This window comes from Cydia pomonella, chromosome 6 (genome assembly GCF_033807575.1).
Source record: "Cydia pomonella isolate Wapato2018A chromosome 6, ilCydPomo1, whole genome shotgun sequence".
Taxonomy (NCBI): domain Eukaryota; kingdom Metazoa; phylum Arthropoda; class Insecta; order Lepidoptera; family Tortricidae; genus Cydia; species Cydia pomonella.
Genome location: NC_084708.1, coordinates 9,286,723 through 9,304,692, shown reverse-complemented (window position 1 = coordinate 9,304,692; position 17,970 = coordinate 9,286,723). Strand labels below are relative to the sequence as shown.

Below are 17,970 nucleotides of genomic sequence, written 5' to 3'. Positions count from 1 at the left end.
TGCAAAACGCATCAATCTTCAATCAATCTGTCAAATATTTACAACCAGCAACGAACTTAAACCTTTTAGAGAGAGAATACGATTTCAGTTTCATGGGGGAATCGCGTAACAATCGACGATCTCCTTTGTGCCTTTATAAGTACTAAAGGAATATTATGAAATAGTTTTTGAGAATTTTATGAAAGGAAACTGAGTTGTGCATACGCGCCTTTCACGAAATGTAATATCAGGCTTCTGTTTGACAAGCTATCTCCGTGAAAGCATGTTAATTTATTTGCAGCTCCTTTATTCGCCTGAGCTTGTTTTATTCAAATTTGATGGCTAAACATATTTCATGCCGAAACTGCGCTTTCTAGGTCAGCCCGGTTGCTAGACGACGTTGCTTTTGCTATTTTAGGAAAACGGATGAATGATGAATTTCATCACTTGATTTGACGTAGGAAGCTTGTGGAGAAATTTGATTTCCAGTTACGTTATAACAATCTAACTTTGTCGGTACCTAGAGTATTTCCTAGCGATTTTGTTCCATTTGGTTTCATTGACAGAAGTGGCTACAAGTAGCTAGTTTTGTAAAAATAAGTGCTGGAAACGGCATTGTTAAATTTTTAATTCAATATTATCGCCTTTTAGTCATCGTGACATTGTGATTTAATGCAAAACTAGCTAATGGTTCATTTGAGATTTTTCATCTTCTGAATATCAATTTATTCTGTGGAAGTATGTAGTTCCTTCACTTGGTTTTCTTAGCATTAGAACGAACTCCTCAATATGTAAGCGTGCAGTTTTTATCAGCCTCTTAAATTGTTCATAATAATGGAATTATCTAATGTAGCATGGTCAATACTTCTAACTTACTTCGAAATTTGGAGCAATAAGATTTGGAACCACAAGCTTAGGTACTTCTGCGAAGTTCATTCTAATGCTAAAATAACGATGTATATATAAAATTTATTAAAACATCTTCTATCAACCAGAACCTTCATAAAAAAATAACCTTTATAAATGGCTTCGGTGAAATGCATTTTGGAATGGAAACACGCTGTTAATTAATTACATGCTGAATTAACATATTCACGTTTGTCTATTTAGTAGTAACTAGTAACGAAACAATTTCAATTCCACGTATTTGTAACATGAAATATTAAACTCCATTTTATTAAGGTTGATGGCGTGGTGCTGCTTTGGCCAAATTTAATGTTTGTGATGATTTGTAGAATTACGTTTTACTTCAGGGTTCCGTATCGGGAGCGTGACTACTGAACACCATATATTATGTTGCTAAGCCTTCGCTGCCTGTCCGACAGTATCTAATGTATCATCAGCCCGATTTGAAGAATGAAACACGATAACGATAAGTTCTGGTTTAGATGAGTTCTCATTTAGATATCGTTTGTATGTCGTATAATTGACAGAAGCAGCACGATTCGGGCAACCAATGTCACTTTGACGTTAGAAATATTGTAGATAGATGTTATTGGGATCACAGCGGAAATGAACTAAACGTCAATTTTGACATGTGGTTTAGTTATCGATTTTAAAGATCTTTCCAAGATCTTAAACGTGTCTTAATCATTCTTCGAATCGAGCCGCATGTTTGTCTTTTTATCTGTCTCAGCATATTTGTATTCCATGAATCGTGCTTAGTTCGTCATCACATTTTTATCGAATATGTTTTTTTTACCGCTATCACAAAAAATCCTGCAATCCTGTTAAATTCAGCCTTCAAAATATGTTTTCAAATCCAAAAGCATTAAGCCAAAGTAATTGCGACTTTCGAGATTATGATCGACCATTAATTTCATATATCGCAGGCATTTTTATTCCTGTGGCCCGGTCTTCATGATAATTTATTTCTTGTCTTAATAAAAATGATGTCATTTGCTACGCTATCAATCTTCGGAAGCGTTATTGTTTTCATTTGTTTTACCTAAGACTAATGCTTGGTGGTTACTTTGTTCAGTTTTACATATGAATGACGGTCGTTTTTTAGTAATATATATATGTTTCACTATTGGAAGTTTTAAAGTTAATTTTTTACTACACCTAAATAAGGTTCAGCTTTGTTATATCGTCAAATTGCGTTCTTATCTAATATTGTCTTCTCTTTTTTAATGTTATCGTCCGTTACCGCAATAATTGTTGATTACTACAAATTCGAACTACATATATCGCGTACAATAATTTTACGTTTGAGACCTTTGGCAATGCTCAATCACGGAGTATATGAATTGAGAAAAACAAAACAACGAGTAAGTAGGCCCACTTACAAAATACCAAGATGAAACTTCAGAGTACATGTTCCGAGCTCGTTAACCAGGTCGCGTTATTACTACTTTCGATTTTACCTTTGGAATTAGTGCCGCTTAGCTGAAGGAATCCAGATTACTCCTGGCAACAACGGCACCTATCGACTTAACTGAATATTAATTGGAATCGATTCTACTTGACTTGATTACTCCTGGATTCAATTGCACGATAAATTTTAATCTGGTAGGCTGTAGACTAAAGACTATTCTTTATTTAAATGCGAGCCTTAGCAATTACTAAGTTTTAACCAGTCAATTAAATATCGAACAAAAATAGGAATTAAGTTTTTCGTCGGCTGAGAATACGTTTGTGCTGTATCCATTTTTGGGCAAACTCGTTTTTTAATTATTCCTAAAATTTTATTAGGATTATTTACACTTTGAAAATGATCACAAAAGTTGTTACTTTCGACCTTTCGAGCAACATAGGCTTCCGATAAGATTGTGACATATTCAAAACTTCAATTTTTTTGTGTTTTTTTTATATATCACAACGGTGGCAAACAAGCATACGGCCCGCCTGATGGTGAGCAGTCACCGCAGTCTATGGACGCCTGCAACATCAGAGGTGTTACATGCGCGTTGCCGACCCTTTAAAAACCTGTACACTCCTTTTTTGAAGAACCCCATACTGTAGACCCTCGGGAAAACCTCGGAAGGGAGCTCATTCCACAGCCGGAGCGTCCGCGGGAGGAAATTCCTCTTGAACCGCACAGTACGCGACCATTTAGGTTCTAAGGTGTGAGGATGAACACCCTGCCGACGGCGAGCGGTGCGGTGATAGAAAGTGGCCGTTGGCATCATGTCAAACAATTCCTCAGAGCACAGCCCATTGTACAAGCGGTAGAACACACACAAGGAGGCAAAGTCTCTCCTTCGACTTCAAGGTTCAATACCGCTTGTGAGTTTGGGATCGTCAACGATTCGCACAGCGCGCCTTTGGACTGAGTCAAAGGGTCTAAGCTGGCATGCAGGTGCTCCTGCCCAAAGGTGACAGCAATACTCCATATGGGGTCTGACTTGCGATTTATATAGCAGATGCTTGCGATTTACTCATCAGAAACGGATATGGAAATAATAAAAATGCTTTTATTTCATTATTAGCACTATATTCAAAATAATTATATGATACTATAAATAGTAAACATATGTATATAAAAGATAAATCAGTCGGATATTTCCTAAATATATAATTTTCTGAAAAAATGTTTTTCTTTTGCTTTTTTTCGCTCTCCAGCAAATAAGTGGCTTATGGCACAAACGTATTATCACCCGACGTTTTGCCGACCTATTTTACTATGTAGCTAAGCTGAAGTGCGACTGGGTTGGTCATGTCTGCCGTATGCACTCAAAAAGGTGGGCCAAAATGGTTACTGGGTCACACACAGAACACCTTAGATAGTGCATGTTTTGTTGTTTGATCCCTTGTGCTAAAATTCAAAATTGCGCAAGCGAAAGATTTCAAAATTGATCCACGAGGCCAGCGAGTGGTTGAAACAAAGTTTTCATGTTTCAAGTTTACATGACATGGCAAATATTTTATGATAGATTTATATAACATTGTATATAACTACCTCTATAACATTAAATTGTATTGTAATAATATTAAATTTTAAATTGAATAATTAGATTTCACATTGTATCCGACGATCACTATACGATAAGTAATTGCTTATGTATCCTTTTACAGTAACTATGGACATTGTATTGAGAGATAAATAAACTAATAAAAACTAACTAAAACATACATTTTTCATCACACCAAGGCGAGGAAAATATTTACTGCAAAATGCTATTAAATATGTATCTTTCAAAATCATCACTTATTAGTCAATTCTATCAGCCAACACGAGCAAACAACTCACAATTTGCATCATATTACTTTGCCACACATTTGGATAAAATATAACTTTCCTTGCCAGTTTCTGAAGTACAAAGAGAGCCTTTTTGAGCTGGTGTGTTGAAAATGTATTTTTTACCGAGCTTTCCACTAATCTTAGGAAAACTAAACATTGTAAAAAAACAGTCGAATAGAATCATTAAGAAGCATTTTTTTGTCTAACGGTTGAACACTTTTGTCATTCTATTTGAGTAAGAATTACAGTATCTTTATAAAATATCTTTCAATTCGTACATCGGAAATGTCCACTCATTTAGTGCTCCGGCGTCCGATTACTTGGATTGTAGATGTGGGGGTTTCAACTGCTATTTATAATGGGACTTGGACTGAGTGTCAGAAACGTCAGCTTTAATATCGAGAGTGACATTTTGACAGCGGCACAAATCGAAACCCGTATTTATAATTTATAGGTTAGCAGCAGTAAAGTGGCGTTTAAACATAACTGCTACACACACTACACAAAAAAAAAATTGTCATTATCTTTGTATTCCGTACCTATATCAGTCTTCTCTGTTATGTGCCAATTAGATTAGGTAGTATAGATTCATTAGATATGGTTGGGGTGCTTAACCAAAGTGCCAATCGTTAACGCTCCGTAGCGTAGCGTAGTTATCTCTCTCAATCACTCTTCCGTATTAGTGCGACAGTGACAGTTGCGTTCGCTACGGAGCGTTAATGATTGGCACGTTGGCTACGCACCCTAAACGTAAAGCTAGTGTTCTGCCCGTGAATTGTTTCTATGATCTCACTATTTAATGACCCTTTATTCACCGCCTATAATTTCTCCTTACAAAAGCGATTTCCGACAGATTTACGTTATTTTCTAAAAATTTCCATCGCATGGTGCGGATGGACAAATACGGTTTACGAGTAAACCGTATTTGAGCCGTGGTTGAGGAACCTCCCAATTATTTTAGCTCCGCAGAAAAGGTTTTATTTATAGTGCTAGTTGATCCTGCACGGCGGGCTTTGCGCAATATTTAGTTCTCTATTTGTTTGTGAAGAGTGTAATGATGAAAAAACATTTTTTTTAAATATGGCAATCTCAGAAACAGGATTTATGAATTGCTGCACATTCAAATTAAATAGCATTTCCGTTATTCCTATTCGTTATTCACGAAGTGACCAGAAAGCCGAGATTGGCCACAAACTGTCGACGTCATAATCAAACAAGTCCGAACTAAACTACTAATGTCTGCTAAAACGTCGATAATTAAGAGGTATTCAGGCCATTGCAATAGGATGTGGTAAAAAGTTAGTCAAGCTGTAATTTGGCACAAGCGTTATGTTACGCTAGTCACGAACCTACGCACACGTAGCTAGGTATTTTATGCGCCCTTGTTGACCCTCCGTTGTCCATAAAAGATTTTTCCAAACGTGATGTGCCCGAGAATGCGTTGCGGTTGCTACGTTTTACTCATGTTATAAAGTGCCTATCTGGTCTCACTTTCATTTGTACAAAGGTATCTGGGGTCGGAACATACAGGTATGTACTATTATTAGTTTATTGGAGCTCCTTTTGTGCCCAAGTTTGGGTCTCCTATTTCTGTCTCAAATCTAATTTGGAATTACTGCTCCAGGATATGTTTTGTTTACAATGTTGACTCCGCACGCTTCCTTACCAATATTCCCTACATTAGAAAGCGTTCGTATATGCTATTACAATAAATTATGCGCAGTTTGTACCCTTTTAGTGGTACACGAGTATGACAGAGTTGTTTGCTGAGAGCACAAAATAGTCAATTACTTCCTTCCCAGGGTATTTGATTTGAACCCTTGTCAAAATGTTCAAGTTCTATGTCTGTGTGAACACTCGTGGGTCAACAAAAGCTTCTTTATGCCACTATTCACGCGGCAACCGGCGCAGTTACTGAAGCCATTCCGCATAATTTTTACCCTCAAACAAAATAATGTGTTCATAACTTAAGAGTTTTGACATTGTTATGGAAAATGACACGCTAACGTGAATTTACGGGCTTGTTTCACCCTCCCAAGACGAGAAATGAGTTTTCGCTACTTTAGAACATTACTGGAGAACTACGCTCCTCTTGGACTTTTTAACATCTTTCACGTGAAAACTTGATATTCATTCTTACTAGTAAAAAGATACAATCGCAGTTAAATTAAATACGAAGACATTTAAATCTAAAAAAGGTATTCGAATAATAAACGCGTTTAACGTTTTAGTTATTTTGGATCGTTCGGGACTGTTTGAACTGTTTTTGAGTTTATGACAAAAAAAAATCCGTTCTTTTGATAAAATGCTGTACTTTTGCTCTTTTATGGAGTTTCTAAGCTACTTACGCTATTATTATTATTATTTTTTCGTTATTCGTACCTATTCTATGAAAAGGTCCGCAACACATTGTGTCCTGTCCATTATTTCGTGTTAATTATGAGCCTTGGTTTCTGCAAGTCGATGTCGCATGGCAGTGATTAATAAATGGCGATAACATTCATAGAGCAAGATCCCAGAGCCGCCAGACTTTACTTATTTTCTCATGACTAAAATATATAGGAATATATAGTGTTAGCGCCAAATCTTGGGATTAGTTGTCAAAGCGGACCCCAGGCTCCCTTGAGCCGTGGCAATATGCCGGGACAACGCTAGGAAGAAAGAAAGATATAGTGTTAGTGTGTACTTTTAATGTCCGTATGCTTGGTATATTGGCCCGACGGCCATTTGTCCGGTACAAGGTGCTAAAGGTTGGTAAAAATAATACTAACTTTTCTTAATATTCTCATGGCTGATTTTTATGTATGTTTTAGTGGCAAATGGCCGTCGGGCCAATATAGCAAGTATGCAGACATTAAAAGTACATACTAACTCTATATTATCCCATACATTTTATTCATGAGAAAATAAGTAAGGTCTGGCGGCTCTGGGATCTTGGATTATTAGTAATAATATCCCAGGCCAAACCATTTTAAGCCGTGCGTGCACCCATTAATTAAATGAAATGAAATGAAATAAACAAGTAAGGTATTGACTCCACACTAATAACCACATGGTTATTGTCTAGTAGTCAGGTTCATTTTAGAGAATCGCATAATTTAATGCAGTTTTAAAAGAATTTGTGATCAAAATGATTTGGCAGAGACCTGCATTAAGATTATTTTATGGCATCATTGCTTATTCTATGGCTCAATCATAATATGCCGACAATTTTTTATACTTGTTACATGATGCACATTGCATTGTATGATTCGCGATAGTGATAGTACCTACGGCAAACAGATACGATTCAACGACTACTATGCTACGAACAAATTCATTTGATGTAGCGCAGCGCTACGAAATCAACCGCACAATAAATTAAAGAGTTTCTTTCTTAAATGTAGAAAAACTAGATACATTTTTAATCTCCTTAATGTTAACCTTCCATAAGATCAAACATTTGCATAAAATCACGTGTAACTACAGACCCCTTAACCTCCCGTTGTTTGTTGTGTATGAAAGGGCCTTATCGTAATTACTTGCAAAGGCCATTGTTTATATTCAAGAGCAGAATAAACGATCAGTGGCGTTATCGAGAGACTCCGGCGGGATTAGCCGGTCTTCGCCATGCTGATATCCCTGCCCTAGCTTATTTTGAGCATATAGAACTTTTTAGTCCCACTAATCTAATTTCGCATAAGAATTTCACGTAGGCATTAGTACAATTCTAAATTAATACTCGTTAATGCATATTCCTGAGCCGTAAATGATTCCTATGTATTTAAATGCTTACTAAGTAGGTACCTACTGTAAACTTCTGAAAAAACAGTCGCAAGGCTTCCACATATTTTAATTTAAAATATTGAGTACCTATTATATGTATTTTACTTATTACTTTACTTATTATATATATTTTAAGCTGTAATGTTAAAATAATACATTGCTTAAACAATATTACTTTGCCTTTTCACAAAATAAAAATGTACTAGTCAATTAGTGCCAACAAAAGTGGTTATATTTACTTGCAAATTAATTGGAATAGTAAAGCAATATTACAATATTATTCTAATTTTAGTCGCTGTTGACTTCCGCTGAAAAACTAATTATTTAGATACCTACATGAACATGATCTTAAACAAGGCTTGGTAATTTACCATTGGACGCGACGGTCCATATGGCCTTACCCCTCTCCGTGTAACATGGTATAACTTACATCGAGTCGTTAGGAGGTAAATCAATCAAACGAACTCACTTATTTATTACTTCTAAAGTGAAAAACAAAATAACACCTTTCAACACCCACATTCCCTGGGGATAAAAATACGAGGTTCCCAGAAAGTTTATTTCAACCTGGCAATGTATTCCCGTTGCGGAGCGAACTTTTGTGATATGTGCGTCTAAGCGAGCTAGTCTAAACTAACGAGTGTAACTTAGTCCCTAAACTATACGAAATCAGAGAACGGACTTACCTGGTCCACCTGGGCGTTCGCCTCGACTTGGCTTTTGATGGTTGGAATAACAAGCATGCTCGCATCCTCTGGGATGAAAAGGCTGTTTTTCCCAGGTTCGACCGGATTTTATTTCGCAAACTTTCTAGGGCTGAGGTCGCTCCGCTTTGCTACGAATACATTTAAATATATTGTAAGTTGTCTCTTTTGGATACCATTTGATTTTTCTTACCGTGAAATGTGTTTATACCGAACTTCCTAAGTGAAAATTAAGTAGGTACATATAACGACTTGATCGATATGTTGGCTTTTATGTTCGGTAGGTAGCGATAGCGTGTAGTCCGTTCGAAGTGTTTTATTTACTAATTTACTGAACAATACAATTTGTGCACATTCGTAAGTAAGCTCAGAAAAGCTTTATCTATTAACTTATTCACTGCCAAGCACATGCATTATAAATACCGATACTTTTCAACGCATTCAAAGTATAGTAAATTGAAAATTAATGAAATATATCTAACCATCAACTCTTATCTGAAATAACACAAATAAGTCTATGAGGCGTGCTTTATTAATTCAACGCTCGCGATGAACCGAAATTGTTTAAGCATTTTTCATGTCAGCTCGGTGTTTAAAACAACAGGTACTGACATGGCCGCCGAAAAAAGGATTTTAATGAAAAGTTACTAAATGAATGAAATGAACATTTCCCAGAAAGTTAATTTACCTACTCATGAATACCTATTATAAAAATGTTTCATTGTTTCTACACTGTAACTTAGCAATTTTAGCGACATCCGACGAATATAACTATTAGTCGTCAGATTAAATCTGAATACCATAACTCTCTATAATCGTGCACCAAAAAAACAGTTTCTGTTTAGCCTAATGGTTGACTAGTAGGGAATGCCTTAAGGGGTTAATTCCGCCATTTGTACTCTTTTTGTAAATTCAGGCAATAAAGTTTAAATTAATAAATACAATACTGACTAAGATTTCGATGGAAGCATGGAGTACCATACCCGTACCGTATACCATCCGAGGCCGTATTCATCTTCAATTATATCTTTTTTTTCTTAGACAGGAAAGCATGTTTCCAAACTATATATATTAATTCATATGTCAACTTGCAAGTTGCATAATTGTCTAGCTAGCTAGCAGTGACAAATGCCACAGCAGCCGATCGAGCGGGCAGCGTGTGCCCCTAAGTCCTGATGTAAGGCGGGTCGTTGGCTTGGTTTAAACCCCGACATTGATAAATGTTTCATTTATTCTCCCGTCTGCAGGCCGTAATTCCAAATCTGCTGCTGCCCGAATTTTATTATTTAATTATTTGTAGCCATTCGTTTTTGCGGGATTTTCCTTTACGTAGCTTCCCGCGGATAACTCGTTTGGAATAATTTTATTGGTGCGGTGGTCGTGCTATCACCGAATTACACAAAGACGCGGGATGGTGCGCGAGTTGTCATAAATAAATTTATTATTAACCATGTTATGGTTTTGTAAATTTTCTCTTCTTGGAGTTCGCTACAAGTAATTCATCAGCAATCACCAACTTGATCAACTGCTGTTTTAAATGTCAATAATTAAGTGTAACTTCACAAGAACTCGTTAATGTTGTCATACGATAAATCAAAATAAATTGACTTGAACCTTAGTTTCGTTTCGTGCGTGTGTTACTACAAGCAACGCGCATTACTCTCAATAGGTACTTTTGTTTATACTCCACTTACAGAAAGTCGGTAGAGCAGGAGTGAATCTCTTCCTTTCAAACTCCGATTTCCGTCTCCAAGCGATTTATACCTATTCTTATTATTTGCACATTGACCTCAATGTATCATGTATTTTTTACGCGCTTGGTTAAATGTTGGGCTTTCTTAGTGCTTTTTCAATAAGATCATTGGAATGTGAAAGCAATTTCGAAGTTGCCCCTAATCAACCCCCCAATAGAAATCTTGTACATAATTTCAATAGACTCCAGATTCTATTGAAATTATGTATAAAGTAATCCGTTTCCATTGCTTTGTGTTTTTTGAAAGTATGTATCACTATTCACTAAAGGCTGTATCCTTAACTATGAATTCACTTTTCTTTCAGGTAAGGCTCCGATCATTATATTTAGTTTTTCTTTGAAATTTGGTAAGTAAAAAGTAACATGATAATACAAAAGTGTATCTCTCAGCCGGTCTGGCCACTAAAATCGTCAGGTGACAAGCAAAACTCACTAACTACTAAAATAATTAAACAAAAATCAACCTTATTTTAGTAGTATTATGGTTCATTATGGCTATGAACTTGTTGTGGTAATTGGTGAGTTTTGCTTGTCTCCTGACGAAATAATAGCTAAAGTGGAATTCTATAGAAAAGGCAAATAATGTAAACAAATGTGACAATTTTGTTAGCATTTGACGCATAACCTAAAAGTTTTACAATGGTTGTTTTCACTGAAATACTACGTCAACATATATTTTAATTAGTAATGGATATAAATAAAGGTTTAAGTATATAAACTTTTGATAAAATGATAGTTGTCCACAGAAAGTGCGAGATTACGTAGAAACTGTATTTATTTATTTATTGCATGGAAAACCTAATGCTACATATACATAACATAGCTCTCGTTTAAGCGCATGTGTTACGCAAGCACTTTTTCGACAAGCTCTCTGGTTAATTGTCCATCGTAGTCATATTATTTTTTGCACTGGGTACATAAATTAATATATATGTATGTATATTTAAATATAGTATATTTATGTTAGTTTATTACCGTTACTATATATTATTTATCGCTATTTTGCTTGTTTTAAGTTACTTATTTTGTTTTTTTTTTTGTTTAATGCCTGCACGTACTACTGTTTCTGTTTAGCCTGATGGTTTACTGGTAGAGAATGCCTTTAGGCATTAAGTTCGCCATTTGTACTATATTTGTTATATTGTGCAATGAAGTTTAAATAATAATAAATAACATAATGGTAGTATTAATGAATAACGAAGTGTAATTCGCATCATTTGCTTCATTTCCAGTTCTGGGCACTTGCCATTAAAACCAGACGCAGGCTTCGACTGGTTACTTACATTAGTCTGTTAGTTTTTCTTGGGAAAGTTCAGGTCACAGCTATAAGGCTAAAATACTAGTTCATTTTCTCTTTCATGGGTCTCTTCAAAAAACGAGTACCTTTTCATAATTATTATAATTTGGTTACATTACGAAGCCTACATACACGTTAGTTGCGTGTAACCAGCATTTTGCTCTCGTGTGTTGTTCAAATTGTTTAGGTAACTGGGTAATGGTCATATTGTAGTTACATGAATAGAGTTAGTACTTTGAATATAGGCAAATATACTAAACAGATAAAAAAAAATGTAGTTGTTGTTCAGATCAGATAGATTTTTTTCTGAAAAAAGTAACTGTGTACATACATACAAAAAACAAGTAAACCAACTATTATTGCTTTATCAAACCATATCTCTTATAAAGTACACACAAGTAACATGTGTTACTTTGTATTTTCTTTGCCTTATCTTATACTATAACAATAGAACATAATAGGTATAATTATTGACATACAGGGTGCTATTACATTAAATAAAATGAACAACAAATCCATTGCTGGCAATACTTAAGTGACTGTGACTATCCCTATCAAGCAGGATACATAATTGTTGCCTACCTGGAGTCCGGAATGAAATTGGAGTTGAAGTTGACTTTTTTTTTACTGTTCCAATGGACAATTGATTCTTTAAAGTTATTAGGATATAATTATGTTGATGTTATCTTATCGTATTATTTTGGGAGCCCTTGCACATACACTTCAACCCATAGGGATCTTTTGCACAACTACCCCTTAAGAACTACTCAAGATCTTTTTCGACCATCTCCATGTGCCGGATAATGGAGCTCATTGGTAGCATTTTCAATTCCTTTGGTTCCAGATAGCCTGCTCCAAAGTCCTAAATTCTTTGTCTGGCGATGTTGATGTTACACTAAACCTTTTTATTCCCGTATTTTCATGAAAAACAGTTTTTTTTTACTTTTATATTTAATACCGTTGTTCACGCGCTTATTTGCGTGAACTTATTTCTTGAACTTTTGTATATAATGGAAACGATTTTAGAATTAACAATATTTATTGAAGTTTTTACATGCGATCTATTGACATTAATTATATTGTATTTTATGAATTGACATGTTCGAATTATACATTTGAAAGGTAGAATCCGCGCCGGTTCGTACTTTCTTCTAGCGGCGCTAATGCAAAAAGGTTGAATCGTAACAACCGGGTTCCTGGAATCCCGAGGTTGATAAAGACAGTTTCAATATTAATACCGGTATTCCGAAAATTCCGTTATTTGTAAGCCCTACACATAATGAAATTAATGAATAATATTTATGTAGGTACTGAAAAATATAATTAACCGAACTCATTGAGTAATTCAAGAAATAACTGAACAAATTTTAATTAATACAGATTTTGCTGTTACAAACCGACCAGGGTGCGTAGACAAGACGCCAGTCGTTCAAGCTCCGTATCGTAGTGTAATTATCTCTCTCTATCACTCTTCCATATTAGTGCGACAGAGACAGTTGAGTTTCGTCCGCTACGGAGCGTTAACGATTGGCATCTTGTCTACGCACCCTGTTGGCTGGTGTAATAAAGGTAGTTCGCAAGTCCCAATTTTTGTGTAATTGGTAACAAAATATTTTGTTACTGTTATACAAACATTTTTTTTAGTGTGGACTGCGATGATTACTTCCAGTCAGGTCGCCATTTCACTCTTTTGCTTTGACATGACCCACATATTTATAACACCCGTATTTAAATAGTAAGTAATGTTGAACAAACTACAATGAGGTAAATAATTAATGCAGATGCAATAAAATATGCGGTAACAGCATCCACCACGGACCGCAAAACTTAGCAAGGACGTAAAATGTACTTTAAACCCCGATACATACGACTTTACAGTTTTGCTAGCCCTGACAAAGAGGGCGCCGGGGACAAATTTGAAGCGCAAACGCACCTTTCCGCGGTATTTATTGCCCATTTTTACTGCAAACTGCCTTATTTATTGCAGGGGGACATAAAGGAAATATTTATTAGTTGACTTTGCTTAGCTGTTCACGGAGATTATATTAAGGTACTACTTAATGTTAGCTTCAGTATGTCAAACGAAGTACGAGTACATAGTACTAGTAAGGGTTTTAAACCAAAGTCTGTGTACAATAACAAGCAGTTAAAAATAATATGTTTTGCATCAAAAATAAATAAATAGAAGATTAACTACACGCTTGTATAGAAACTACGTTGCTAAAAAATATTTAAACAATAAGTTTAATCATACTCTGCACATATATTTCTCTTTGACTAAAACCTCCTATTATAACATATTATAAAGCTATTTACCTAATAGTTATACCAATTCACCACCAACAATTTTTCAAATTAATTCTTCACATAATTTTTTTTTAATACAGTTGCTCAAAAAGTGCTATTACGTAGCTGTTTAGCGTGCGGAAAGTTGGATTTCGCGAACTAGTGCTTTTTACTTTTCTACTTGTTCCAATTCATGACTACTTATTGATGAGTGTTAATGTTAGTTTCCTTTAGTCGTAATCAACATAAAACCTACTGTTAATGTAAAAAAAATATAAGCATATTTCATATTTTATTACTTACCTCTTCATCATTATAACAAGTTTATTTTTTAATATTGAACAACCGTTCTTAATAAGTTGTCTGAATGGAACGGAATAGCTGCCGAAACGCCTGTCAAAGCAGAGGTGTTTTTTCTTACTGCAAGAATGTTTTAAGTTTCCAAAGGCAACATTCGATATTGTTTTCATACAATTTAAATATACGATACACAAATAATCGTAAATAACGATACTTAATAATAGTATAATATTTTATACACACAAAAAAAAACACAACACAACAACACCACTTGTAAATATAAACAACAACCATTGAATTTTAACAATTGTAAATATAAAATATTCTATACAACATGCATAAAAAAGTACTTGTTGTTTTTCTTATTTTTTCGCAACTGTATTAAAAAACGTCATTCTTCACTCGTCCCGAGTCTTGCCACGAGCCGTAGGCGAGATATCTCGGTACTCGTGAAGTAATGACACACTTTCCGCACTAGCATCGAAATGTACTGTTTTAATTATTCAATGTTATCCGTATTTCCTTACAATTACTATGACTCTAAAACTAGGTCGGGCAGAGAGAAGCGTACTAATTTTATTAAAGATATTGACAGATACAGTGGATGCAGATCAACGCTGCTGCAGTAATGTTGCAACAGTAAAGTAGCTGCAGTTGACATGCGAATGTCACCTTTACTGCTGGTGCCGCGATTATGACGTTCAATCCGTCACTCATTTTATCAAGGAAATTGTCAGAAACCGCGCCCGCGTCTATGGTGCAGCACTAATGTAGCAACGTTAATGCAGCTGCAGTTGTCATCGAAATATCACTTTTACAGACCGACGAGTGGACAGCCTCAATACTAAAACTACTAAACACACATTTAATACACACACATAATAGTCGGTGTACGATAACTATTCAAAGTAACTTAAGAGTCCCCGGCAAGCTCGCCCGAATTTCACCTTCCCATCCAAACGGAGATTCGTTCTCATTTTAAAACTACGTTGGATTGTAATGAAAATTTGCACATACAATGACATGAGGAATGTTTATGAGGTATTTATGACATAAGGTATATTTAGTCCTATAATTAGTTCATATAGCTTCAGTACAAATAAAACAAACGAACGAAATAAAACAGACACCATAGAGCAAAAACGAGTTTTGCACGAAAAACTTAAATTCGCAGATTTTTTTAAACTATGGTATCTTAAGCTGCATAAACTAATTACAGAACTAGATATACCTTATTATATTGTAAGTACAAAGTTTCAGAGGAATTCAGCTAGGCCAGCTAGTCATTTTAAAATGAGAGTGTAATTACGTTTGTATGGAGAACGAGCTTGCTGGGGACCCTTAATACACGTCGAGCTGCACTGCAATTAATTCTTACTTACTGACTATAAATAGAATCAACCATATTTACACCTCGAACGCCCCAAAGCCCAACAAGCTGTCGGTAAATGCTAACTCGACTAATTACAACCGTACAAATACGGCAGACGGGTACAAATGCGAGCACGGTTATGAATAAAATAGCGCACGCAGTCTGGAATATTCGATGCAATCATTTATGGTTGACACCGCCACATTCGCGTCACGTCCTATTTGCTTTAATGAAAATAAATTCAGCGGAAAACACTATCCGCAGGGATTAGCTGACGCCATAAATAGGGATTAATGAGACTTAATTACTTGGCCTTTTTGCCTCTGTTCCGGCCAAGCTTTCCTGCATTCTGGACACGTCCGCTGAAACACCCAAACTCGCCACACAATGAAAATGATTCTTCTTTCTTAATAAAACCTCTCGCACAATAGTCTTATGTTTTCTTTTGCAGTCCAATATATTAGTAATCATGGAGATTTGGCCCTAGCTTTACACGCGGTATTCCTAACATACATTTAATCATATGTCTAAATCGTCAGTCAGTAAGTTGCGAATATCGGTAAATATCTTTCACGTCTCTGTTGTGCGATGAAACAAAAACCAATTGCTCTAAACCGTCTCCAGACCGGATGGTTGCAAGGGACGGCGATGATCACAAAGTAACAGTCACGAATACACCGTTAAAATCTACCTACTTCCTTAAATCAGGATTATCATGTATTAAGTGACTTGGGTTCAAGTTCTAAGCGATGTTTGGTCAGAGGACGTTTAATATCCATAGTGTTAGAGTAAATACACCAGTCATCATCAAATAAAGGATTTAATACAATAAAAACAGACATAACTTGGGAAACTCCACTACGGCGCAACCATTGCCGCGACGCTCATCTGTCAGTCCTTGCCGCGCTATAGTGATGTTTCCCAAGTTATGTCTGTTTTTATTGTATTAAATCCTTTATTTGATGATGACTGGTGTATTTAATCTAACAATAGTTACTGTTCCATTCTGTCTCGGGCTACGTGCATCACCTCGGGTCGTGATATTTGGCATTGAACGGCGTCATGATTTATAAGTAAGGGTAAAGTTTACAGTTTAGAATTGAATTCAGACTGCACAAGTGTTAGTGCGGCTATGCAGCATTATCGCCGACTGAATTGCTGCAGAAAACGTCAATTTTAATATGAATGTCTTGATAATATCACCTGATTGATGTTTCTCGCAAAATTAGTGTGCCATGCTGTATAAGTAATGCTGATGCATTCGAATCCAAATGAATACGGCTTTAACTCAAAGTAATACGAAAATCTCTTTTTGTGAAATTTCTTCTTTGAAAAAATTGTTTATTATGTGTCAACAAATATAAACATAAACATTCAGTTTGGTGCAACAGGTCAAGGCTATTTTTAGCTACGATCACTTCATATGTGATAACACAATACAAATAGTTCGGAATAGCTCCAAACTAAAGACAAATATTTAGGAATTTAGGTAAACCAAAAATTGACAAAGATACTTTGTTACTGGAATAGTTTTGAATAGAAAATATAAATTATTTATTTAGTTGGAAACGAAGAGCAGAATGTTGTGGTGGCAGTCGCATAGTCGGCGTAAATTAAGTAACATCTGGCAGACAAAGCGCGCACTGCCAGTCCCGAAACTGTCGGTTTGTTTGAATAAAACTTTATCTTTTATCCCTTAGAGCCGGGTTCGTTCAAAACTTTCATTCTTCTACGCATACCCCTTATAAAAACTTATAAAAAAGGGTTGCAAAGTATACAGATTAGAATATTTCGGTAATATTGATCGCACGCTCGGACGCCGAAGGTAAGTACCCAGCACTCTGTTAGGAATTTAATATTTACGTAGTCGCGATGATATTCAGTTTAGAATTCTGATAGCATGGAAAACTTTATAGAATACCTGAGTAGTGTAAAAAAATCTTTGAATTGGCTATTTTATTTTTCTTCTATTCCATTGGCGGCTGGTTACTAAACATAGCGCCAACAATATAATGTTTGTATGAATAGATAAGATAGGTTAATTGATTTTAATGGTTTCACTGATTGGTGGCAAGTGGACGCGAAGGGAATGAAATAGTTTACCGCCCTATTTGTAGGTGCCTCAACTATGCCAACAATTCTCTCCACTGCGGTCAACCGCTATATTTTACGCTGGCACATTCCATGTTAAATTAGTACTTAGTGCTCCAAAAGCGCCAATTCCGACTTATCTTAACTACAAGTTGATTTGTTGTAATGTGAAAGCACCACTAACCCTTATATTTAATGTCCCATTAACACACATAACTGAATACAAAATGTTGAGTATGA

The 17,970-nt window shown here is 35.6% G+C and overlaps 1 protein-coding gene across 7 annotated transcripts in view; it reads left to right on the top strand.

The window, feature by feature from the left end:
• The window catches only part of LOC133518883 (very low-density lipoprotein receptor), a 256,636-nt gene that overhangs the window by 50,057 nt on the left and 188,609 nt on the right, over window positions 1–17,970 (top strand). The window lies entirely within an intron of this gene.